The following is a 27657-nucleotide window of genomic DNA, read 5'->3' as shown; positions in this document are numbered from 1 at the left end:
GGCTGAGGCAGAAGGATTGCTCGAGCCCAGGAGTTTGAGGTTGCTGTGAGCTAGGCTGATGCCACGGCACTCTTACCAGGGTGACAGAGCGAGACTCTGCCTCAAAAAATAAATAAAATAAAATAAAAAAAGAAATTAAGTTTCTGTGACTCTGAAAAATTTTCAAATACATAAAGTATCGGAGGTGTCATTTGTTTACTGATCATATAATTAGGAACCACTCAGCGTATGTAAATCAAATGTGCATAAAATCGGGATGACAATGCCAAGTTTAAATCTGAAATTTATGAAGGGAGTTTACACTGAAATTGCCAGCAAAAAATTAACAACTCCCCAAGTGTTACCAATTGTGGCTAACCCTAATCTGTATTAAATTCTGCAATGAATATCTAAACATTCACTTGATTTCCAGGATTCCCATATGTTAAATCAGAATGTGGCTGTTCTCCCATTACAAGGTCAAATCACTAAGTTTTAAGTTCTAACACAAGCTGTGCCTATAAGAGGAAGGTAAATTAGTTTGCTGTGGCTTTTCTATTTGGAGGGGCAGCAAGCATTAATTTTGTTACTTTTGTGGCATTAAGACATCTCTTGGAAAACTAGAACTAATGAATTATGCAATACTTTTGTGGTTCGCTATAATTTTGTAGGCACAAGATTATACCAATATTTGAGAAGGACTCTTAGAACTGTAAAACTGAAAAGGAGAAGGGATCCTCTAGTTTAGTCTTTAATCAGTCAATCAACCAATGTTCACTGGATGAGCTATACTATGTGTCTAATCCTATGCTAGGTACCATAGGGAATACTAGATAAGTTTAAGGCAGGAGCCTTGCCCTTAAGTAATAAACAGTATAGGGGAGGAAATAAGACAAATGTACAGGAAATATTTAGTGAACAACTTGGGTTCTAAATTGTGTTGCACAGACTGTCAGTAATGAAGGAGTTCAGAGAAGTCTGTATCACATGAAATGCTGATATTTAGGGATCTCACCCATTACAGTGATAGCTACTAGAGTGCAGGAATCTAGACATATTCTTCTTTATATTTGCCTTAGTGTCTAGGTAGAGCCTGGCCTGTAGAAGACAAGAATGTCCACTTAATACACGAACGAATGATCTCAACAGGAAGTGAACTTTGATCTTGACCTTGAAGTCATAGGAATGTCTAAATCAGTGTTTCCCACCTCTGGGATGTCAAAAGGTTTGGTAAAACAAAGGTTCCATGGTGAAGTACATTTGGGAACTGTTAGGTTAGATGCAGCTTTCTTTATTCGAGAGCTTTCCATATGCCAGTATGCACTGGGACTCTCTAAGAAGGATTCACTTACTTGAGGTCATACTTACTTCACCATGGAAACATTTTTTACTGAAGAATTTTGTAACATATATTTGAATCAGTATACCAAGAAATTCACCTTAAGAATAATCTAAACCACCCAAAGAAAATGGCCTTTTGAATTGACCAATGCTTTGAAAACCAGTATAATAGAACCCATACAATTGTGATTTGGGAATTTTCTAGAGAGACGAAAATGAAAGTTCTGTCCCTTTAAGCCAATCCTGTGTGAAGGAAAGACCTATATACTTTTCATGTTTCACTTAAGTAGCTTTCATAAGTGGCCTTTTTGCAGCTCTGGTTTAGAGTACTGCTTTGGTCTGTTGTAATGCTTTGAGCCTTGGATGCACATTTTTTAAAAATTTGGATGAGTCTTTTCTTAATATTCCCAATGGGCTTGTACTTTTATTTTTTAAATGTCTTTTGCCCTGAACTGCTCAACTAGGCTTGATGTATTCTCAGCAGACTGCTGGCCCCAGACTCCTAGATGATCTGGGACAGCTGCTGTTTGTTTTTCTGTAAATCTGTACTTGCTTTAATTTTGGAGGATTTTCTGGCATAGTTTCCAATGATAAGGATCACTTATGGGCACCAACCGACTAAAAAGGTAAAAGCAAAAATACCCATCATATTTCTTTACCTTATTAAAAGCTTTTTCTTTTTTTAGTTTAATATATCTTTCAAATGTACAATTGTTTTACTGATCAACTGAAACAAGTCTTCTAGATGCCAAAGGGTCCTTATTAAAAGACAAAGCAGTTTAAAAATAACTGATGGTGACCTGGGGAGTTGAGTAACACTCTATTGACATGAGGAGAAAATATAAGCGAACAGTGACACATTTTGCGAATTATTTCTATTTAAACATTTCAGCCTGAAGAAACATTTGAAGGCAGAGCTAAAATCCATTTGCAAGTAGCTTTGATTTTTAAGATAAATTTGTAAAATGATTCCTAGTACATTGTAGCATATTCTAGCCTCACTTATAACCCTGAATTTTGTACAACTCTGGCTGCTGCACCTGAATTCCTTCAAAAGGAGATGGTTACTAACAAGAACTCATGATAGCATAGCCTCACCTACACCAGGGCCTGAGGGTATGGGTCCCGAGGATGGCATTGTGGAGAGGCCCCAGTCCATGACCTCAAACACATGGACGTGATTCCAAAGTCAAGGAACAAAGCAGGCTGGTTCTGCGGAAGTGTAGCAGAATCAGACAGGAGCAAAATCTTAGTTTGTCTGACTCACCGTAGTTTGTCTACATGGTTCTGTGGCAGACGTATGGCATGTGCTTTCCCTCCAAGACAGACCCTGTGACCTCAGCAGCTCAGATCCAATCAACCCTTCCGTTCCCTTCCCCAGAGCTTGACTTTACATGCTCAGGCCTGGCAAAGGGTCGCTGCCAACAGCTCTGCCTGGGACTACACCTCCCTGTTTTCTCCATCACACAAATCTTTATTTGTGCTGCTCCTTCTCCCCAGAGGTGCTGCCTAAGTTCTCATGAAATATGGGTTCTGTCTCTCGGAGACATTAACAAACCCTTTGGGCACAACACTTCTTGTAGATGATGTGAACTGGATTTAACTCCCAAAATCTGTGGCTATGCTTGGCAGTTGTTCAATTTAATTCAAAAGACATGTAATGAGCACCTGTTCTGTGCAGGTGCACCATGCTTGGAACTGCAGGAATCACAGAGGTGAATAAGACTGGTCTAGTGGGGTAACAGATAAGCACACAAACAGCTACACTGAGACACAGAATGAAAGTATGTTGTTGAGTCACTGATTTCGCAACTATATATTGAGCACCTCCTGTGTGCCAAGCAAGGCACTGTTCTAGATACTGGGGATACAGTAGTTAACGGAATGGAAAAACACTTTCTCTCAGGGAGCTTAAATTCTAGTGGAGGTGGATAGAAAACAAAAAACAAATAACCAACAAAATGTCAGTTGGTGGTAAGTGCTGGAAAAAATAAGGCACAATTAGGGTTTTGGAGTTATAAGCTGGGGGAGTGCTAGTTTGGTCAGGAGAGGTCTTTGATGAGGTGATGTTTACAAAAAGACCTGAATGAAGTGTGGGAGAAAGCTATGCAGAAATGTGGGAAGGACATTCTGGGCAGAGAGGATATCCAGACTCAAGGTCCTGCGGCAGGAGCGTCCTTGGCTGAAAGCAGCAAACATGCCCCTGTGGCTGGGACAGAGTGGTTAGAGATGTGTGGCACTTGTATGGCTTTATAGCCCCTGGCAGGTCTAGGCTTTACTCTGAAGGAGACAGGAAGCCATTAGAGGGCTTTAAGCAGGAAAGTGACATGACTGGATATATTTGTAAAGGAGCACTCTGGCTGAGCATGCACACTGGGGTAGAACCCAGAATTTCAGGCAGTTCCTGCAATGACCCCAGTGAGAGGTAGTGATGGTCTGGGTGGGCTCTGGCAACGTAGGGAGGTGAGAAAACACTGGGAATGGGATGTGTGGGAGGAATAGGGCCAATAGGATTTCCTCATAGACTGCGATGTGGAATGAGGGAGGAGAAGGGCCTAGGATGACTCCTAGGTTCTTGGCAAACAACTGGACAGATGTGAGATGTGCTGAGATGCAGAACACTGAGGGCAAGCAAGATTGAAGGGCAGAATCAAGAATCTGGGTTTGGACATGTGAAGTTTGAGCTACCTAGATATTGGTATACCTATCTTTAAGATGCCTTATATTGGACATTTAAGTGGAGAGTTTGAGCAGGCTGTTGATATGGAAATGTGAATTTAAAAGAGAGATCAAGGGCTATAAATATCTATGTATAGATATCTAGCATTGGGACTTGTCTGGCGTAAGTAGCTTGAAGAACTAGCTCACTGAGGTTTGTTATGGGAGTTGATTTCTGACCTTCATTCTTCTGTAGATGAAATTAAGTAAGTCTCTTTTCTCTGAGACCCCCTTATCCCCTGCTATGCCTTCCCTGGTCAGTCTCTGGAAGGTTCCTGAAGGCAGGGGTTCTGTCTTGTTTAGCTTCCTACCTCTTATGCTGCTGAGCATGCACCTGGCACATCAGAGGATTGAGCAAACCATTTATCTGGTATCTACCATGCACCCAGGGCTGTGCTGCAAATGCAATATTTCAGAGAAGTATAATCACTGGCGGTGGTGGGGGGGGTTGATGTCATTATACATCAAGCAGTAGAGGAACTGAGAGACCATCTGTCAGAGTGAAAAGAGACAGATAGGTGGTGAGGGCCTCAGGGTCAAGTCTTGTCTTTGCTGCTCTACGACCTTGGGTAAGTCGCCACCCATCTGGGCTCAGCTTCATCATCTGTAGAACGACCCAGACTGATTATTTCTAAGGTTCCCTTCTCGTCCACACACCAAAGTAAGCATTATCCGTAGGGCTAGCTGGGACGAGATCGAGGAGCCGACGGAGGCTGGAGGACTTCTTCATTTGGGCCCTAGATATTCCACACTCACATTTATGTCAGGGAAATTCAGAAAATAAACCAATTGCTAGCTGCTCATTTGCCCACTTATTTTTTTGCAGATCTTAGCAACATCTTTAAAAGAAAATAAACATTTTACATATATATGTGTGTGTATCTATCTATCTATCTATATATAGCTAATGATAGCAAAAATTTCTCAAATATCTTGCACGTGTCAGGTGTTGCGGTAAATACTGTAAATGGATGATCTCATTTAATGCTCATGATAGCCCTATGAATAGAGTTTATTTTTTTCACAGAGGAAAAAACCAAAGCTACACACACACACACACACACACACACACACAATTTGCTTATGTAAATCTCAAAAATTAACCAACAAACTCACTCTAACTTAATGTTTTACTCAGATTACACAATTTTAACCTAGAAAATCTCAAAGAAACTCAATACAATTTAGATTAAACTTTTAAAATTTAGAGCAATTGAAATAGTTTACTAACCAGCATTTTAAGATAAAGTTTTCTTGAAGGATACTGCATATTTTTAAAAAAAGATTTCCGAATAGCCTCAGGATTTCTTTAAGACAAGTTGAATACTATTACATTTGCGAATTGAAGGTAGTTTTCTCAAACAAGTATGCACAATTCCAGATATGCCATATTGTTTTTTTAATTGCAATTCCTCCTACCCAGAGATAACTAAAGTTAACATTTAGGGCACATCCTTCCAAAACTGTCTATTTTATTCAAATTTTTACACTACTTTAGCTATCTAGAAGTATTTAATTTTACATGGGCCTATCTGGATGGAGAAGGGAAGGGCTTTCTCTTGCCCAATTGGTAAAAATGCAGTTTTGCATGGTGGTGAGGACATGAAATCACAGCTCTTGTAACTTTCCAGTGTGATGGGGCTTGCACGAAGTCCCCATCTGTTTGCAGGGCAGCTCTGAGCGCTGTACATCTGATTTCAATAAGCTGGGAGAGCAGTTCCATCCTACAGTGCATTAGCAGGCAGGCACATCTGCTCTGTCTCCATGCTCCAGAAGCCAACGGAAAGTTGGTCTCATGGAGCCTGTGGTCCCACTTGACGACAGAAGACCGTAGTTGCTGTTGGATCCTCTCCAATCCCTATGGAGGTCAGGTTTTGACCCAGAGCCTTTTGGAGCTTAGAAGCCAGGCTGGTATTGTTCTTTATCATTAGTTGTGTTGTCTCAATTAGAAAAAATAAAAATCTATGAAGTCTGAATGCAGAATTCTCCAGTCTGGAATTCCTCCCACACATGGAAAACAAGACGCAGTCAAGGAAACAATGCCACTGTGTGTGTCACCCACGTATTTTGGGATCTGACCACAGAGAATAATTTGCTCTTTATCAGGGCGCTCTTCACCTGGGATTGATAAGAAGTTACCACTGAGCCATAGTCAGGAGACCTCAGTCAAATGATTTCGTGGCAGCAAAGTAAACACTTGGGTGCTCAAAACTGTGTAACTGGAAATGCATCCCTAATGCTGGCAGGAGTCCCATGTTTACTGTAACATTTGGATAATTATCAGCAATAAGATGTTTTATTGAACAATGTTTAGACAATGAGCATAACAACATAAACAAGGTAATTATTTCAATGTTAATAAGGAAAACATCCCTTCATCTTTAGACGACATGCAGTTCAGTGGAGTAAACTGATAGCCCTGTGCTGGCTCTAGGTTGTAAAGTGAGTGATGTTGGCCTTCACCTTTCCTTCCCCAGATCCCACTGTATACACTATTTCCCCTTCTCTGGGCTTTCCATTCTCTCTTGGGGCCTCCCTCCCATGGCCTGCAGGGGCTGCCAGGGTGGGGGCTGTAGCTGGACCATGCGGAGCCTTTGTGTGCATTAGAAGAACGTGCCCTTTCCTGGGGCAGGTGCAGTTCCATGCCAGGTGAGCTGAGCCCCCACTTGTGCCCTTGGCTAGAGGCCCTACACAGGACACAACCTGCACGACCGTGGTGGTGACTCTGCCCACAGTCCCTCTGCTGAGAACTGGACGGGGCTTCCCCTCCAGACTCTCTCGCTGACTGCCACTGTCTGGGCCGGGACCCTCAAATAGCTGCACCTTTCCAGGAATGTCACTAGCTAACCCCGGGCTCCAAGGCAGAATATCTAGGGGAAGAGGTTGGCAGAAGAGAAGCAGCCAGACAGGCGGAAGGTGAGTGCAGTGTCAGGAGAAGGGGCATCATGTGAGCTGTGCCAGCAGGCCTTCAGTGTAGGACAAAGGAGGAAGGAGGGCCAGGCGGGGACAAAGCTCCTCTGCAGGGCAGCCAAGGGCCATCTTCACGTCCACTCGCCTTCCAACTGTCTGGCTGCTCTCCCTGCGCCAACCTCCTCCCCTAGATGTTCTGTGATTTCCAGCCACCCTCTCTTCTTTGTTGTCTCCTTTGTACTCTGCACAGACCCTTCAAATAGCAACCCTTCTGCATCCCACCTCCCCACCTCCCTGGCAGCCCACCTGCTGGTCCCTGCTCCCCCAACAATCCCCTCCCTGAGAGCCTTTCCCCCTCAGCTCACACCCACCTGCTCTCCACCCCCAAGCAGGGGGCTTGATCTGAGAAATGAATTCAAGACTTGCTGTTAGTAGCTGGCAGTGCCACCCTGGTCACTCTCCACTGCTGCTTTTCGGGTGGGAGCCTCTTGGAGACTCACTGTCGCCCCAGGTGGTGCTCACGGTGGGGCTGTGGGCAGGGTAATGCCGAGTGGCTTCCCAGGACTCCCCACACCGTGCTCTGCATGTTCCTGCCTGGCTCCCACTGAGTTCTTAGCTAAGAGATTTACAGGTCTCATCCAGCTTTCAGATCTCACTAAAGGTCAAGATAGTAAATGGCTGCACTTCCTTCGTGCAGGGGGTGACTCTTCCAGCATGGGCCAAGAGTGAGAGTCACTTGCTGCCTTCCCAGAGCTGGGAAATGATCAGAGGGAAGGGAACTCTGTCCCTCCAGGATGCCCCACTTCTTCTCCCAGCCAGAACCCATGGCTGGCCTTCTCTTTCAAGATTCTCGATCTCACAGCCCTGTCTGACCGCTTCATCTGCACCCGCATGCCGCACAGACACGCTGCCCTCCAGTTCTGCAGGCACTGCGGACACACACACTACACACACATGCCACACGTGCACACGTGTCCTCATACGCAGGTGTACACATGTAAACACACATGTACGTGGGAAAACAAAGATGTTGCCACTTTAAAACCCCCACCTCTGGGATGGCCACTCATTCTTCCTTCCTGACTACCTTCATAAGAACTCAAAACTCACCCTTTCTTTTGGCAAATCTCTTCAGAGAACTGCGGCGATCGTGAGGGTGCAAGTGTGGTAGAATCAGTCGTTTCTAGACCTTGATCAAGTCACACACAGCATGAACTCTAACCCTCACTCACCTAGAGCTGCCTGTGCCTAGAAACAAACTGAAACAGCAGCACTACCATCTCCTAACCTCATGCCCTCGGCCGGGCGCTCAGCCCTGGCTCTCGTGCCCCGAGCGGCCTGAGTTCTTCCTTACATTAAGGAAGAACAATGTCAGCCTAGCAGCCTCAGCCAGGCCCTGAATTCCTGAGGGGTCAAAGCCTGACTTGTCAGAGATCTGCCTGGCCAAGTGTCTCACACAGCGCTGGGCAGGCGGGGGTGGTTGATAAATATCATTAGATGGCAAGGGGGTGGCGAAGACCACAAGAACAGGCTCTTTCTTAGCTGCTTGGTATTAACTTGTTGGGATGTCCTGGATCCCAGGAGGAGCCAGATGGCCCAGGGTCTGAAATAAACAGCCCCAAGGCCCAATTCACTTGTTGACAGTGCCTTGCTGGGAATACGCACTTGGTAGAGTTTCTGCAGGAGTGAGACCAGGTATTTGGCAGCTCGAAGGGCAGTGTTTGTGCTGCCCACAGCTAGGAAGCAAGCGGAATAGAGTAGTTCCTCTTTATACACAGGAGATAAAATCCGGGACCCCCAGTGGATGCCTAAAACTGAGGATAGTACCGAACCCTATATACACTATGTTTTTTCCTCTACATGAATTCCTCTGAGAAAATTTAATTTCTAAATTAGGCACAGTAACAGATTAACAACAACTAATAATAAAATATTAATAGAGCAATTATAACAATATGCCAGCATCACTACTCTTTGGCTTTGGGGCCATTAGTAAGTAGAATAAGGGTCACTTGAATATAAATTCTGCAATAATGCCATGGTTGATCTGATAAGCGAGATGGCTACTAAGTGACTAATGGGTAGGTAGCTAGACAGCGTAGATACACCAGACAAAGGGATGAGTCACCATATTCTGGGCTGGACAGTGCAGGATGGTGTCAGATTTCATCATGAAACTCAGGATGGTGCTCAATTCGAAACTTATAAATTGTTCATTTCTGAAATTTTCTATTTAATTTTTTTGAACTGTGGTTGACCCCAGGTAACTGAAACCTCAGAAACAAAATCATGGATAAGGGGGGACTACTGTATATGCAGCCTGTGAAATGCTGGTAAAAATGGCTCTCCAAAGGGAGAGAAGGGGGAAGCCCTAATTTGGAGCCTTTGCTGCTTCCTGTGGTGTAAATACTTCCTCCGTGGCCAATTTCAAGTTGCCAGCGTGACCTCATGAGCGCGGAGTTGGGAAGAGAAGTTCACAACAGAGCAGGTGCGAGCCTGTATAAGCTGGCTCCAACACACCACTGTCTGGAACATTTTCTTGGATGAGGAAGGAAGACTTGTCTTTGGAGCATCCTCCTTCTCCTCCTCCTACCTACCTTTCAGACCTCAAATGAATCACACCTTCCTCCAGGTAAGCCTTCTCTGACCCCTTAAGACACACCATCGACCAGTGTGTGGCTCTCTCCTTCATGACACTTATCAGAATAGAAACTTCCATTTCTTTGTGTGATTACTGATCACTGATTTTCTTCCTGACTAATATGTAAGCCTCATCAGGAGGGAGGGAACCGGGTACAGGTTTTTGTCCGCTATTGTATCGCCAGTGCCAAGCACAGCTCCTGGCACAATGTTGGTGCTTAATAAATAGTTGGTGAATGAATGAAAGGAAGAAATGAACTTGGCCACAAGCTGGGCTCTGCTGCTAACACTGTGATTTTAGACAAGGTACTTCATCCACTAACTTTTTTATTTTCTTTCCTTCTTTTTTGCCATTTATTAAAAAATAAAAAAGGACTGCATGATTTCTCATGATCCTTATGGATCTTTGAGTCAGAAAGGGACTGCAGTTCTTTAATATCTGCAGTTGCCTCAGAACATCTCCACTTTTGTAGGGGGTGTGTGTGTGTGTGTGGCAAGGCCAGGGCAGATGGCAGAAGAATGCTATAGGGGAGAAGAAGGCTTATAGTGAAATGTTTTCACTTCTTTTTCATGTCCAAGGCCACCGGGCTATGGAAGAATCTGCCTGTCAGCCAGCCCTGTGTTAGTAGATTCATCCCCAGTGATTTTTTTCCTGAAAGGCTCAAGACTTCCTTGGAATTAAAATGGAAATAAGGAGTGCCAATCAGATGGCAAGCCCCTCGTGGGCAGGTGTCAGTTTAAATGTTCTTACAGCCCCCTAAAACCCAGATCAGTCCGTGCACACAGTGAGGCTCAGTGATACTTGCTGCACAATTAGCTTCAAGATAGACGTCACCCTTGTGGGAAGAGTTAGTCCTACTATGATGGGACCAAAAAGTCCCTCCGTTTTTATATGTTTACTTAGGAACATGGGCAGAAATATTCTCACAACATTTTAAAAAGTTTTGTTAGCTTTGATCATACATGAGACAACCCTACAATTTATTCCTCCCCGAGTCCAAGGGAAGCTAGAGAACCCTTGTCTCTGGAATTTCTTTTCTATCCTGGCCCAGCACTTTCTGGCAGGGCCAGTGGCAAAAGCTGAGTCTGGGCGCCTTGCCCTGTGCCGGCTGCTGAATAAATTCCTGTCGGGGGGCATGGCTCCCTTGCTCTCGGGACCATCCCAGGAACGAGGGGCGAGAGCCAGGTGGGACCAACTCCAGGCCCACGGTAAGAAGGAAGGGGCCTGTTCCCTGTTTGTGCATAACATGACATTGACTCTACATGTGACAAAGGTGCCCGGAGCCAGCAATAAGTGGTCCCCAGAAATCTGTGGGAGTGATTTTTAGTGGCTATCAATGCCCTGTGAAAGGAAGAGACTTTTGGGGCGGGGGCTGCACTGTCCCAGCCTAAATTCCGAAATAGTGCCTTGGGAACCCAGAATGGACCTGTCCAGGTAGCAGCCGGGCTAGCATAAAGAGATGATAGAGGAGCTTGAAAGGGAAGACCAGTGGTGATAAAAAGAACACTAAATTTTTTAAATTTTTAAAAATTTTTTGACACTTGTATGTCTGGAGCTATGTTAACCATTTTATAAACATTATTATACTTAATAATCACAGCAACATTACTATTACCCCATTCCGTGGATGGCTTAACTGAGGCTCACCCCACAAATGAGTGACATCAACCTTCTGTATTCCTTGTATAGGGATTTCCTCACATTTTAAACTCCACTCTCTCGCCCTCTCAGTTTGCAAAGACCTCAAGCTCCAAAGTATTTCCATGAGTCATTGACTGATGTCTGAAATTTTACTTTCCAAGATTTTAATGATATAATGAGGAGAGCTGCCATTCGTTGAACAGCCTTTATGTGCCAAGGACTGTGCTAAATGTTTACATATATTCTCTTCTTTAATCTCGACTTCACAAGAGAGAGATTATTATGCTGGTTTTACAGTTCAGGAAACTGAGAAGGAGTTTATACAATTTGTTCAAAGTCACACAGTTAGTGGGAAGCGAGGACCAAGGCCTGTCTTTTGTCGATCCATTGCCTGTGAGCCGTTTATCACCTTCCAACCAGAGAATCTGGCAGCTGCTAGAAGCATCTGTCCCTGGGATAAGCACTGGTCTGAGCCTTTATCAGGCGTGTATTTCTTCGTAGAAATAAAGGTTCAGAGATCATGTTTTGATGGAGTAGAGGTTTGAAAGCACCAAATCGGTTATTACGAAGACGGGGACCTAATGATCGAAGGGGAGTTCCACGACAAGTTGGCAGACGGGTTTTGTGAATGAAAAGTCAAAGTGGTGTGTCAGCGGCTCTCTGAGGAGGCAGGAAGGCATGGTCGCCAGGGGTGTTTCCTGACTCCCGAGGCGATGCGACTGGCAACCTCACGTCCTCAGCCCTGCAGGGCGCACGGGGCCCAGGCAGCTATGAGACCACGTCTGCGGGAAAAATCCATATTTCTACGGACTGAGTCAGGGCTGAATTAAACATTAGGGTAATCCGACACATCTGAATTTCATCACCATTATATCACTCTTCAGACCTTGTAAATTTTCATAATGATATTTTTGGTAGGTTGGAGTAAGCTGTCTACATCTGAGGTGTGTTACTTTAAACCTACATTAACAGACCAATAAAACGAGGTGTTGGCCAGCTAATCTCATGGGTCATCGCCTCAGACGTACCCAGGCAGCAAAATGAACCGGAATTATGAGTAAGTGTCCTGAGGTGGCCCTGAGGGCACAGACCCTGATCATACCCTGTCTCGCGGAGAAGGTGTTGGGATGGCTGGAGCTGCGTTCCTGCCACCAGGCATCCCTCTCCCACGGCAGAGTGTGTGACCTGCAAACCCTGGAATCTGTACAGCCTGGAATCCTGGGACCTTGGAAGTGTGATGCGTGATCTGCCCCGCCCCCACTCCAGCTCCCTCCAGAACTGGACATCGATATCATTATTCTGAGATGGCACAGGGGGCTCACATGGATGGAAGGGGTGCAAAACACCAAGAATAATGTTTAATGATGGATCAGAGCATTTGGAATCAAGACTGTCCATGAACTGCATTTTTTATAGTTATCTCCTGTGGTACCAGCTCTATACAGGTTGCTACGGCCACGCAGGACTCAGTCTCTGCCTGGCTGCACGAGAGGGTTGATTTCAGCCCTCATCTGCCTGCCTTTCCAGCACCCCAGATCCAACTCGTAGTCCCCTCATTTGGCTCCCGGCAAACTGGTGGCAGAAGCCCCCCACAGCTAGGATGAGCTGACCCAGAGATCTTCTCTGATGTCTGCTGTTCCTTCCCTTCCCTCTACGCTGGGCCCCACTCCTGACCTGGGCCGACCCGAGCTGTGATGTCTCCTTCTTGGTCCTGCTCTTGTACACTCTCTCCTGACTCCTCTCTTCAGTCTCAGCTTGGACCCCCGAGCCCTCCAGCTTGATTCCCCATCCCATCACGTATTAAAATCCACAGCTGTCTCTGCCCTACAAGAGGGCCAACCAGGTACACCTATGCTTGCGAGGGAGCCCCTCTCCATTTTAGGGCCACCTCATCTGGAGGTCGGGGGCCTCTGGAATCTTGCAGTGCCACTCACGGCATGCCTCCTCCTGGAAGCCCTCCCCACATGCCGGATCCTGTTTTCCTCTTCTTTTCCCAACCCTCTGTAGTAAGCCCTGTCCATGCCATCCTCATCGCTCATTTGTTGAATCACTCACTCAGCAAAGACTCACTGAGCTCCTGCTACGTGATGAACTACTTGCCGAACACAGCAGAGTTCTGGAACTCGTTTGTACATTCTTGTGGAGGAGACAGATAGGAAAACAAGAAAAAAAATCATAACATTAAGTAATATAAAATAAATAAAGCAGGGTGAGGGAATAGAGTGGCAGGAGTAGGTGGGGTGGGGATGGATATTTTAGATGAGGGTGACCCAGAGGTGACATCTGAGCAGCCCTAAATGTTGAGCAGAAGCTAGCCATGTAGGAGTGTTCCAAGTAGAGGAAATAGCAAGTGCAAAGGCCCTGAGGTAGCAGCAAGGTTCGCACATTGAAGACATAGCAGGAAGGTCAGGGTGGGTGCCACAGAGCACGCAAGGCGAAGAGTGATACGAGACGTTGGGTTCCTCCACCTCAGCACTGTGGACGTTTTGAGCCAGATAATTCTTTGCTGTGGGGGACTGTCCTGCGCATGCTGTTTAGCTGCATCCCTGGCCTCTTCCCACTAGATGCCAGTAGCGACCCCCCAACTCCCCACGCCCCTTGGGACAACCAACAATGTCTCTAGACATTGCCAAATGTCCCATGGGAGAAAAATCACCCCCAGTTAAGAACCACTGAAATGAGGCCCTGGCAAGAGGATGCATTTTATGTGTGATGAAAAGCCATGGGAGGCCTGAGAGCTGGGAAATAATGTGACAACTTACATTTTTAAAAGTAGACTAAGACTCTGGCTGCTGTTGGGTCAAAAGGCTGTAGGGGAAGGAGAGTGGAGGTGGGGAGACCCAGGAGGAGGTCTGGGGGGGCAGGTGACCCTGGCTCGGGCGAAAGGGGCAGGAGTGGATGGTGAGAAGTGACTGGATTCAGAATATATTTTGAGGGTGAAGCCAATAAGCTTGCTGGTGAATTGGATATGAAAGGTGAGGGGCAAGGTAAAATCAAGGATGATTTCTAGATTATTCTGTGGGAATAATTATGTCATTATCTAAAACGGGGAAGACTCGGAGAAGAGTAGTTTGGAGGTCAAAAAATGAGAGATATCCATTAGATCTCCAAGTGGACAGGTGGGTAGTATATAAGAGCCCAGGGCCCGAGGGAGAGGTCCAGATTGGAAACAGACATCCAGAAGTTGTAGATCATAGTTGGTGCCTGGGGAGGATGAGATCACCGAGGAAGAGAGTGATCTAGAAAAGAAAGAGGATCCTGGACCGAGTCTAGGTCACTCCCTATTTATAGAGGTCAGGAGAAGGAGAAGCCAGCAAAGGAGACAGAGGAGGAGGACCAGTGGGGCAGAAGGGATGTTAGGAGAGCTGTCCCCAGGGCATCCTGGCAGTGCTGTTACATCTGTCCTGGACTGTGCTCCTGAGGACAGTCTGCTGTCCGCTGCGGAGTCGGGAGCTCCTCAGTCACTCATTTGTGTGCAACGTTGGCGACGATACTGTACCATCATAATATTCTGTAACCACGTTTTGGACAACCAAGTGATTTAGCAGAAGTCACTCTTGGTTAATGTTTACACTAAGAAGTAAATGCTATTTGTTCCATTTTACAGCTGAGGAAACTAAAATGCAGAGCGCTGCAGCTCCTTGCTCTCCATCACATGCATTCTGGGCCCAGAACCCTGGAGAGCCTGAACACGCATTCGTGCGTTTTCCACGGAGCCCTTGGCCCCTGCCTCACAGGGCCTGCTCAGTGCCTGGCACAGGGCTCCATTCCGACCACGGCAGGAACATCTCGTCTCTGCCCAGACATACGTGAGTGCTCCCTGTCTGCTACGGCATTGGGGATGGGCAGGCAGGAGCTGGGCAAGGCGCTGCCAGCGTCCCTCACCCAACTAAGGGCAGAGCCAGCACCTGGAGTCTCACATTCCCTGTCCAGGTTTTCCCATCTCACCTCTTATATCTACAGCCACGGTGTTTCCCCCTGCATCCATATCCAGCGTAACACCCTGTGAGCTATGCAGGGCAATATGATTATTCTCACTTTACAGATTAAGAAACGGAGCCTCAGAGAGGTTCCATGATTTGCCTGAATTAAACAGCTTGTAAGGGTCTGATCCAGGAATAAATCCGTTATCTCCTAAATTTAAGTATTACTGAATTGAAATAAATATTTATACACGACTTAACCATTTTTCTTTCTTACATAACACCTTTCTCAATCCATAAAAGAAATAAATTACGGATAGGTTTGTGGAATTTTTCTAAGCACGAGTTTTGCTGGGCAGAATTCTGTAATAGGTCCATAATCATTTAAGAAGTTGAAATGACTGGAAGATGAATATTCTGTGTACTGTGCCAACTTAAAATTACTTTGTTTTTGCTTAATCATGAAGATGCTTTAAAAAGAACCTTTGAAACATATTTGTTGCTTTATTAAGCCCTCTGATTTCTGACATCTCCTGCTCTTTTTTGGAAAAATTCAAAAACAACAGCACTTAAAAACCCCACCCCCAAAATATTTTCTTTCATTTCCAAGATACAGAGATGCTGACACATGGGCATGAAATCTGGAGTCAGGCTTTGGTGTCTGACCTCTTCAAAAAAGAAAATGAAAACATTTCCAAGTGTTCACACTTTCCCTGTGAAAGCACACACAACACTCTTAAACCCAGGTGAAAAGAAAGACAATTTGTTTCATGCATAAGAAACATTCTTGGTGGTGTGTCATATCTAGGACAATTGATTCTGTTTGTCATGGGAAGTTTCAGAAAGGGTGGAAATATACGCCCCCTTCTCCTCCACTTTGAGCACAAAAATAATAAATCAGCATTTGCGTTTTCCCAAAAAAACAGGTGCAACAGCAATGAATTTAAACAGCTCTTTCCTGGCTTGTTTGCAGTCCACTCAAGCTCCCTGGTGTATGGCTCAATGTCATCCACCTGCTAGGGGGTGGGGGCTGGGTATGAGGTGACACAAATCTCTTTTCTGCTATAAATGTTATTAAAAATGTGCAACTAGCCTGCTGACATTAATTTTACAGGGAATAGTGGAATGAGTGGTGAAAAGGAGGATACTCTTAGAGAAATGAAAATTATCTGCGGAACGGGTCCCATTTCTCCCCTTTTGTCCATTGCCCTATAACCTCAAATAGAGATGTCTTAACTGCCTGGAAAGGAGCATTAAATCTTTGGTCTGAACAGGAATTCGGCATGTGAGGAGATGTCACTAATAATCCTCTTTGAGTCCCAGTGGTGAAAATGGGGCCCAGTGGGAGGGCATTTTACTAGAAGAGAGCTGGAATGAGCCCCAGGGGAACAAGGGCAAATACAGAAGGGGGCAGGGAGGCAAAGCTTCCCTGTGAACAAAGAGGCAGGCAGTTTGTCATCACTGATCTGTCCTCAGAGGCTGCCCTAGCCAGGCTCTCAAGAAAATTGGGACATGTCACCTTTGTGGTGCTAAAGTAGAATATTGGTGGGGGTCACCCTTCCATGTGCCCTGCCCTGGGAACTGAAGGTCTGAGGTCAGGGACAGATTGCTGGTTGGGTTGAAGGCTGGAGTTAGGATTAGAGTTTGGTTTACCTGAAAGTGTCATCTGCAGTGTCCACATTAAAAACCTTTAGCTGCTCCTACCAGGAGAGAAACTTAAACCATCTGCCTTGGGGCAGCCTGGAGCCTTGCTCATGAGAAAATGTTAGGCTCTCTGCTCTGGCTGGGAACTTCTTTAGAATTTTGACAATATCAACATTTTAATAGTATCTTAGCTCTGTTGTTCTTACAAAAATATACTGAGGGGGAAGGTTATGATTTTGTGGGAACAGAAGCTACTTCCAAAGTCATCGTACCAAAGCATTTATCCTGGTGACAAGGCCATGATACCCCCGACAGTGCCCAGGGACAGGGAGAAGGATGTCTTGTGCCTCTTGGACAATTACTGTCATGGTTATGTCTAGGGGAACAGAATCACAGCAAGATGGCTCTCCAAGCCTGAAATGGGAGAAAGATGGTGTAGAAGGTGGGGCCAAATATAGGATATAATTTTTGTTGCTTCTTTGCTGGATTTGCAGAGAAAAAGCAAACCTCAGAGATAAAAACATTTAAGGGAGTCATAGTTCTGATGAGATTGAGTAGTCACAAAGAAGACAAGAAGCAAGAGGAAGAAGAGGAGGAGAAGGAGGGAAGGAAGAGGAGACGGGGAGTAGGAGGAAGAGGAAAAGAGGAAGAGGAGAAGGAGGAGGAATGGGTAGAAGACAGATGATGATGGCAGCTCTCACTTACTGAGGGCCTCCTTGGTGGCAGGCACAGTACCAGCCACTTTGTACATCTCCGTCACTTGATCTACACAACAGCTCTACAAGGGAGAAATTAATCTCACTTTGCAGACGGGGAGACCAATGCTTACAGAACTAAAGTTATGCAAGATCATACAACCACAAATCACAGAGCTGGGATTTAACCCCGAGCTTGTCTGGCTTCCGAGCTAGGCCTTTTTCTAAATCATGCTGTCATCTATGCCAGCAGCTTTCAAACTTTTTTGACTATGACTCACAGTAAAAAAAAAATCTTCCATCCTGAGCCAGTGTGCACATATATGTGCATATACATATATACAGCACAACTAAAAAGTTTGTGAACATTTTCCCTTGCTATACATGATGCATATTGATTTTTTAAAATTTTATTCTATTCTCATTTTTTTCCCTAATGAGAGTTGTGCCACCAAATTGATTTCATGACCTGCAAATGGGCCTCATCCAATACTTTGAAAAACATTTTCCTTCCTCTGTGCTATGACAGTTGATGTGAAATGTTTTTTAACCTCCTGCTTGATCTTGGTAGATGCCGGGCAGCATCTTGCTTCTGAGGCACGCTGCTAACTGTGTACTCTGTACCATCCCTCCAGCGAGGGGACATCATTAATAAAATATTTCAGAAATTACAAATATCTGACAAAGCCGTTTGCTTGGAAAAGAGTCAGTCCAGGAAACCATCCAGAATACATAATCACAGATCTCAGGCACCGACTGGTAATATTTTAAGCGGCTGATGCATGCTTTTGCAAAAGGAACTATTTTCTCTGCTTTCAGAGCCTAAAGAACTCATCTTCTCTAACGGGCAATGCACAGTCACCATCTAACAATAACTGGTAAGGGAAAAGACACATGCGAGGGGGTGTGGGGACTCCATCCCTCCACCATCAAGAGTAGTGTTGTCTTTCTCAATTTTGGGTGAAAACAACCAGGATCTGAAATTAGATTGCTTTTCAGGGGAGTGTGTATATCTCCACCCTGATTTAGGATTTTTGGGATGATGTTGTTTCAGCAGTTGGGGGCAGTGGCCGGGTTGGTTGAATCAGATTTAGGTCATGGAAAGTGAGGTCCCGATCAGGTGGCTCAGCGCGAGTCAGCACTGACAGGCTGCGGACTGGGTGACTTCACTCCAAGCAATGTGCACACTAATTGAGAAAACATGTTCCTGGGATGGCCTCATGCAAAAATCCAGATTTACGAATTTTTTTTTATTCCTAAGAATTCCTTGAATATTTGCCGTGCGTGTCTATACAGCCTCCCAGAGCACTTCTCCTCCTTACTGAGTAGGGTTGTTTTTCTGCTGTGGCCCAGGTCTGGTTTTTCAAGGGTGGGATTCTGACAGAGGGCACTGGGCAAGCAGCCACAGGCCTTGGGGAGAAGCAAGAAGAGGGCAGGAGAGAAGAAAAATAATCTATGCCTTCTGTGCTCTTTTCCGGGGGCAGAAAAAGCGATCGAAATCCAGTCCCTGAAAAGCAATTGTGCACAAGCTCAGTGAGGGCCCTGCCTATTCCTGGCTCCAGCCCTTCCTTCACACTGCCCTCTGGGCTGGCTACACCCCACATGCCCAGCGTTAGGAGCAGAGGTTAGGCTCACTGGGCATTTGCTGTGTTCCAGACTCTGTGGTTAGGACTTTCCATCATTCTCTCCTCTCATCTGCACAGCTGCCCTCTGAGGTCAGCATTACGATTCCCTTTCACAGATGAAGAAACTGAGGCTTACGGGGTTTAAGTGATGTGGTCACAGAGCTAACAAGAGGTGGAACTTGGACCCAAAGCCAATTTTACCTGATTTTGTGCCAGCGCTTCTCCAAAATCCTACCTGCCTACAGGACACCCCCTCCTCTAAGAAGCCTCCCTGGAGGTCTCCTTGACATTAAGACCTCTCCCTTCTTGGAGGTCTTACGGCCACACAATTAGTTCTTCTTCAGCTAGTTCTGGTTTTGATATTGCTCACAGTAACTCCAAGTGTGTTCCTTTAGATAAGATTAAAAACACTGCAGAAGGTTTGGTCTGGTCTGTATGGATGTTTTGAAAGTAAAGACGTTATACATTCAATTTCAAAGTTTTGGCTTTTCTTGAAAAGTTGTAAGATCTGGCTACATTAAACCCACAATCCTGCAAAACAACTGATGGCCTGTCCCTTTTGGGTGGGGCATATCCTCTCAGGTTTTCCACCGTCCTTACCAACCTATGGCCTTACCCCATGTATACTGTCTGATGAGCCTCTGAAGCCATTTTAGTTTGGACTCCTGAGCAAGCTCTTTGGGACAGGATCGTGACTTACACGTATTTTGCGTCTCCAAAGTACCCAGTCCCCCAGGTATCATGTTAGTAAAAATGCTAATTGAGAGAAGGAGATCAATCCAGTAGCCTGATACATGGCTCCTACCTCCCCTGTGGGGTAGGGACTGTCCTCCCCTTTCGCCACAGGTTAAACCAATGCAGCAACAGCTGCTCAAGCCTGGCCCTGGGTCTGAGAGTGCACAAACGCCCTGCTGCCACAGCAAAAGTCACTTTCTCCTTCGTCCTTCTCCTGTAGACGTGAAGCTATCCTAAGAAACTTAAAATCCGGAAGACAGCAAGGAGTTGTTATGTGGGGTAAGGAACCAAAACATAAGTAAAAGCTGCCAATAAAAATGGCCATTCTTAAGAAATTCCTTATTTAGAGAGCATTGCATAACATTTCTGAAATAAAAGTCTGAAAAGTTTGCCCCTGAAAGAAAATTACAGGAGAATCCACGAGTCTCCTCTTACCCGGATATTATGAGGTGAAGATAATTCAGAAGACGAAATGTTTGATTAAAATTCTATCAAAATGGGAATGTTAATTACAGAAGGTCAAAATATAGGTGAGTCAATTCCTAGAGAAGCCTTCAATGCTACCAAAAAGATTTCTTCTCCCCATGCAGCAAAGCTTTATATATACAGAGACATTAAAAAAAAAAAAGCCAAAATATAAAGATGATGTTGTCCTACCTGAAATGAAAGAGCATGAAGGGAGGGCTCCCCTCAGATCAGCCCCATCAGGGGAGAACATGAAAGAAGGAAACTCATGTTTGTCAGGCACCTGCTTCATGCCGGCCTGTGCTGATGTTCTACCTACGCCAGCCCACTCAGTGTGCACAGCAGCCAGATGACAGCGTAGCCACTGCTGCTAACTTTGTTTACAGATAAGGAAACTCAGGTACAGGGGACGCCCGCCTGTGTCTCTGCCCTCCTGGGGTGCTATGTCCTTCCTCCCTGCTCAGCTAGTCTAGCATCCTTCAGGCAGCTAGAAACCAGCACTTCTCCTTCTCCTACAATTTCAGAACTTGTAATCCTCAATCCAAAAGGAGCCTGCCCCTCTTGGGGGCACATCATGGGGGTTCCACACATGGTCATTCACAATGACGAGGTGGCACCTCCGTCTGCTGACCTCTGAGCCAGGTCTGCTGAGATCCAAAGATGGGATGGCATTTCACTAGGCTGAACAAGTGAGAAATGGAAGTCACTTTATGAAAAATCCACAGTGATGACAAACTGAAGACAGGACAGTTCCCCCCACCCCCAACCTGGGTCAAGGGCTGGGCTCTTGAGGCTTCCACCACACAGGACAGTCCTCCCCAGGCTCACTTAGGAGCAGCAGGCAGAGGGAAGGTGATATACACCACCAAGCCTGGCTACTGAAGGAACGGCCAAAGGGAAATCAGCCTGTCTGTACAGACAGCAAATACTTTGTGGTTATTGGGAGACTAGCCCTGTCGTAGCGGATTGTAACTGCCCGATGTGGGACGGCTTCTGCATGAAACTTGGGTTGTTCCTTCCCACTGACTTTGTAGCCAGACTCCTCCACTTGCAGGGCTCTCCACCTGCAGAAGCCACCACAGGCAGTGCCAAAACATCTCAATCTGCTTAGCCTCGTGGTGAATTTTCAGGAAAATCCTGACTGTCTGACTCTGACTAATACTACTGCTAATAAAAAGACTTCCTGCACGTGAAAGAGGTTCACCAAACTCTTGGGCAATTCAAAAAGCATTGTTGCTAGTCCCACCTGACAGATTCCATCATCAGACCAATCTTATTTGGGGATCTCTCTCTCTCTCTCTCTTTTTTTTTTTTTTTTTTTGCCTTGTTAGGAATCAGCTCCAAGGTCTGCAGTTCATTTTCTCTCCTACTTATAATGACTTGGGCATTAGTAGACAGTATATTTTCCTATAATATCCTCCAAAGATAGTATTCATTTTACTTTATTTTTTTTTTTGCACTATTAATAAACAAATGATGCTATTTTTTGTCCCCCATTGAGACCTTGGGGCAGAGGTGAGGATGACGTGAGCTGTTCTACTTGAGAAAAAACCCAGTGCCACAAGCACCATCCCTCCAGTATAGCACTGCTAGCCTATTTTTTTCAATCAAATGTCACATTATCGATTCTCATTTATTCTCACAGCTTGGGCACAGTTGTACTAATTTGATGTCAACGTGTATTCACGTTGTATTAAGTGCTGTCAGCACTGGGAGGCTTCTGCTTCAGGGAAGGGACCTCCTGGTGCCAGAGTGTGATCCACTTAGTAAAGGAGAGAGGATTTCCTCCCAGAGCTGTGGACTCCCCAGGCAGGCAGTCTGCTTGTGTTTTTAATAGCATATGGCAGAGAAGGAAGCTGCTTTGCTCTAACAGCACCTGTCTCTCACCCCCATTCTTCCTGGTTTCCTTTTCTTATAGGTCAATTTTAGTCACACTCTACTTGCAAAAGGCAAAGGATGATGCCTGGTGGGGCCACAGCACAGAGGTTCCTGCTGATGGCAGCCTGGAGTCTGGTATGCTGGTTCTTGGAGGATGAAGCCAGGGCTATGCTTCTGAAGCCCAATTCAATAATCAATCACAGACGCCCCAACAGAGGGCCTGGGAGAAAGCCCCTTATTGATAATTTCCAAGGGAGTTCTCAACTGGGAGCAGCATTATCATTTAATACGAGGATTTAGCTCCATAGGGGGAGCATTTCTAGTTGTCACTATGATTTCTGAAATTTACTAGGTCAGGCAGGGATACTAAACTTCCCGTACTGGGCATATTGGTCACATTTATTCAAGAACAGTCCCAAAATACTGATAGCCCCATTGAGAAACAATATTAATCCAATATGCTTGCTTTACGGATTGGGAAAGTGAGGCTGGAGAAGCTGAGTGACTTGCTAAAGGTCTTAAAGCACTTTTCCTTTTTTCTCGTAACTTAGAAATTACCACAGGAAGTTTACCCAAAATACAGGCGAAAAAATATCAAGAGATCATCTCAACATTTTAATCTGATTCCTATTGTGTCATAGTCTGAGGCCAATGGTCTATAGAAACTCCTCGAAAGCATGTAAAGTAGCCTGTAGAGAAGTGATGAAAACATCACAACCACAAGAAACTCTTCTCTATTGTAAGTTTTTATTTTTCTGATCATGGCTAAACTTTGTGGCTGAAGGTCTATTCCCCTCAGCTCAAATAGCAACATTTCCATGCTCGTGCACACCCTACTGAAAGGCCAAGGACCCCAAAGCCTCAGTTTCTCCATTTGCACATCAGCTTCAGCGTCATTCTGGTCTCACTGCTATTTGGAGTTAGGATCTTGACTGTCTCCCCACTGGCAGGCAGTGATGTCACATAGGAAGTGGATGGGAGTCTTTCATCCTCATTTATTTGTCTGATGCCACAATACACCGTTCTAAGAAACTGGTCCACTACAGAGTTGATTTCTCAGGACCTGCTATGCCTGAGAGCTCATGGTTTGCAAGATCAGAGGTGCCAGTCAAAGAAAGAGACCATGACTCTTTCTGTGTCAAAGAAAAGTATCTTCTGGGAACATGGGTGTTTGCTCACAGATATCTAGAGATTTTATGCAAACCCTTAGCTAACCTTCCACTGCCTCCTGAAAGCAGAAAGTATTTGCTGCCAGCAAGTCTCCAAGGCCTGCCCTGGACCCTACAGTCCCTACAAGTTCTGACTGGGAGAAGGTCAATGGCTGGGCCCCTGGTCTCCAGTCTGGCACTGATGTCTGCTTGGGGGCCTTGGCCTTGGCCCTGCTCCATGCCAAAAGAGAAGAGCAGTGGCTGCATATCTTTGTAGTTTCTCTGAGGCTCCAATGCAGGGTGCTCCAATAGGGCACTCCACAAATGAGCAGCAGTAGTGCTCAGCATTCATTAAAAGGAAAGTTGTTTGATTTTTTTCATCAGTTTAATCTCAGTAATGATGAGAAACTTCCCTCAGGCTCCAGCCCTGCCCTGCCCTGCCCTACCCTCCCTGCTGATGCCGGCAGCTGGGGCCCCCTTCCTGGCCAAGGCACAGATTTCTCCCTGGAAGAGAATGGCAGTGTGAAGCCTCATCCCCTGCTCCCACTGGCCCTCAGGGCCAGGGAGCTGTGGGGTGGGCAATAGGAGGAGGGAACCTCATTCCTTGACAAAGGTGAAAAGTGGGGAAAGGGCCACCAACGCTAGCATGACTGCCCTGAGTGGCAGTTCTCTCTTCTCTGGTGGGCCTGGGCTGCTGCAGGGGTGATGTGGCTGCCCAGGAGAGGCAGTGGTACCAAGAGGGTTTATAAAATCTTCTGAGGCACTCTCACCTCCCTACCAAATCGTGTGTCCCCAGGCCCCAGAGATCTTTGTTTCCCATTTGTGGTGCCTCCTAACATTTTTCCCTTCAAGGCTTCCTTTTTTCACCTGCATAAAAATGTTGGGAAAAGAGTTGGGGAGGGGTTTGGCAGCATGTGACATGAACTCCACCTCCCCCTTCAACAAGAGGGGCATTTACTTCTATGACTCAATGCCACCTGGGCCAGTCTCAGCCCCCAGACCACTCTCAACCCCCAGCCATCAGTCCCCTCTGAACCTCTGGTAACACTGCCCATCATGAAGTGATATTTGGATTGCTCAGGTTGACATATGACTTATTATTCAACAAAAGAGACATGTCAGGTTTAATATAGCCTTTCTTCTGTGACTCTGCAGAAGGAGAGAATTTCAGACATTTGGTAGGAAACTGTAAACACTGGGCAAGAAGGGCTGGCAGGGGCCAACTGTTGCTGCCCTGCTGCAATGTTTTGAGAGGAAGAAATAGTCCCCTCCAGCAGATTTAACGGACAGCTTCAAGAGTTTGAAGACCCTGGAGAGAAGCTGCTGGTGGGCCCTCCACCACCGTTTCTGAATTTGCAGAATGCGGCTGGCCGAGCTTGTGTAGGGAGGAGGGGAGTGGCACTGGCGGTGGGTGCGCCCAGGGGATGGAGCCAGGGCAATTAATCAAGTGCCTTTTCTCCAGGATTTCCATTGGCCTCAGATGACAGATGGGGCAGAGACACCCAGGAGAGCACTATTTTGGTTTCCATCTGGGAACGTGCACTAAGTTTTCCTTAATACCCACAGCACCCAAAAGACTTTGCTGTAATACACTTTAATGCATGAAACACCCATAAATTATCCTTCAAACTGTTACAACTTCCAGCCTGGAACAACTTGGAAAAACCAGCCTAGCAAGCACGCTCTTTTTTAATCTCTCAAGTCACAAGAGAAGAGAAAGTTCAAGCAGAAAACATCTTCCATAAGAATCTTAGAGATTTTTTTTTTTTTTTTTTAAGAAGGAGCGTTGTAATCAAACTAAGCTAAGCCGCTTGTTTATGCTGGCTCAAAGCTGCAGCTCCCTGACCCCTGAGTCCTCTCTCTCCCTTCCCTAGATCCTCACCGCCTGAACCCTGGCGCTGCCCGCCTCGACCTTCCATGCCAACTTCTTCCACACCTGGTTCAGACAGCTGGAGCTGAGGCGAGTGACACAAATAACAGGGTTTAGCCTTGGCGACCTCGACCTGAGAATGCCCAACGCGGCTCCGTGGAGGGCCCTGGTACCCTGGCAGGACCCCAGCACTTGGCCCGTAGACTTGGTGTGTCCACCTCCGTGGCCCTCAGTCCGGACTCCCAGCCCTCCTGCGACGCGCCGAGGAGCCCTGGCTCTATTCCCTGCATTAGGTCTAGAGCACCCTGCCCTGCTCGTCCCCTTACCTGAGGGTAGCATAGTACTTTCCCCGATTCGGCGACAACCTCAGCCCGCGCGCTGTGCACTCGCCCTCCGCGGTGCGAGCCAGCACTCCTCCGGCCCCGGCGCGCATGCAGCCCGCGCATCTCTACGCACATTCACTCTCCCTCAATTGCGCGCTGTCCCCTTCCAGCCCTCGAGCCAGTCCCCGGCATGGCCCTGCGGCTTCTGCAGGCGGTAGGGTTGCCTCCTGGACTCCGGGCCATCCCGGCACCGGGAACTCCACGACCACAGAGAGCGCCGCTCCCTCCGACTCGCCCGCCCGCGAGGGTCCCGCGCCCCCCACACCGACTCGGGACATTCCTCTCAGGGCTGCACTTCAGCCCCTCGGAACCTCGGAGGTGCCCGGAGATCTCGCCAGACCGGGATCTATGCACACTGTGCCGAGGAGCCCAGCCACCCCGGCCCGTGCCCGCGCCGGCGCCCGCGCTGCGCCCCTCTCGGGGCTCGGCTCAGGGTAGCCTGACTCACCGCTGCGCTCCCCTCCGGCTCCCAGCGCTCTCTGCCGTGCCGGAGCGCCGAGCTGCTCCAACACAGGCTTCTTGAATTCTTAGCCCCTCCCCCCGGGCTCCTGAGTCACACCCGCTCCAAATCCTGCCCCCCACCCTCCCCTCCCCACCCCCAGCCCCGCACCTGCTCTGGCTGGGCTGAGGTGCCCTGCCGTAGGGGGTCCTGGGGTCTAGAGAGCGATCGCTCTCGGGGACCAGGCCGGCCCGGGAAGGAGTCAAACCCCCAGAGGTCAAAGGGAAACCCTTTGGGGTCGCAGGGGCCGCGCGCTCCAAGCCCAGACGCGGATTTCCCAGGGCTCCGGCGCGGGGTGCTAGGTCCGACAGGCTGCAGCGGGGCGGAGTTGCCCGGAGCTCCCCTCGCCTCCCCGCCCTGCCCCCGCGATTGCCCGCCGCCAGCGCTTCCCGGGTCTGCCCTGCGTCGCCCTCGGTGCCCGGGGCATCGCTGCTCCCTGCGCCGTGTGAGGGAGCTATTCTTCCGGGACGCCTCCCCTCACCCCGGGATAGGTGAGCACCCGGGAGAGCTACGCCAGATGCAGGTGCCCGGGCTCCTCTGACACACGGGAGGGCGGCGGCTCCGAGAGCCAGAACCTGTTAGAAGGCCCCCGGGCAGGGGCGAGTCCGGCGCGGAGTCCAGGAGTGGAGGACTTCAGCAGTCAGGACTTAGACCCGGGCCTTACCTTAAGGCCCCGAATTCCCCGAACTTTGGGGACCTGAGCCCCTCCGAGATTGCAGGCCTACTTGTCCGTGTGCAGTGCTCTTTTCTTTCTTTCTTTTCTGGGTCCTCGAGAGTCTGCAGCTTCTTTCAGTTTTGCAAGGGATCGGTGACCCCAAACTGACATAAACAGCAGACCTTCGGCCCCGCCGCAGGCCCTACCCAGATTCTGCTCTATACCCACCGCGGGGACCTTAAATGGAGTGGGGTCTCCCAGCTGGCCCTCCAAGGTTTCCTGGGTTCCCCGGATGCAGATCCTGACAGGGGAACTTGCCTGATTCCCGCCTGCCCCTCTGCCCAGGCTGTTCCCACCCCAGCCAAACACTAGCAAGGCACAAATATCCCTTGAGGTCAGATTTTTCACCAAATGTGCGTCTTTAATTGTAATAATGTTCTAGGGGATTCATAGAGCTTTGAAAATTCACAGCGCTATTCCTTTCTGTGTTGAGCTTGTCAGGTGTATTCACTTCTTCCTTTAGCAAAGGCCCGCAGAACCTCTACCCCGTGCAGGGCCGTGTGTGGGGAGAGTACCAGAGAGGGAAGGGGAGGCACTGAATCTCCCTATTGCTGGTGACACCATGCCAGTGCAGCTCAGTGGAAAGGCACCCTCCAGGGTGCTGGGATTTAGTGAGGTGCAGCGTGCCTGTTATAAGCCCAAACAGTGGTCCTTTGCCCCCAGTGGAGGGCACTTGAGCAAGATGAAGCCCTGCCCAGGCATTTCCAACTCCCAACTCCCTTGACACAGATTGGTCTGAGGTTTCAGCTTCTATTTTCACCTCTGCCTCCATAAGTAAGTTCATGCCATGTATATGTGCCCTGAGAAGGACGAAGTAGGAAAAAAGCCCTAGAATTGGAAGTCAGCT

General features: G+C 47.3%; 1 protein-coding gene across 1 annotated transcript in view; it reads right to left on the bottom strand.

The window, feature by feature from the left end:
* NGF (nerve growth factor) overlaps positions 1-26055 on the bottom strand; it is a 50933-nt gene extending 24878 nt beyond the window's left edge. The window contains exon 1 of the mRNA XM_069478931.1: positions 26045-26055. The gene's annotated coding sequence lies outside the window, so the exon portion shown is untranslated. The remainder of the gene's footprint in view (positions 1-26044) is intronic.
* Between the last annotated feature and the right edge of the window lie 1602 nt (positions 26056-27657).

Source organism: Eulemur rufifrons, chromosome 8 (assembly GCF_041146395.1).
Source record: "Eulemur rufifrons isolate Redbay chromosome 8, OSU_ERuf_1, whole genome shotgun sequence".
NCBI classification, from domain to species: domain Eukaryota; kingdom Metazoa; phylum Chordata; class Mammalia; order Primates; family Lemuridae; genus Eulemur; species Eulemur rufifrons.
This window is presented reverse-complemented; position numbering and strand designations above follow the sequence as displayed.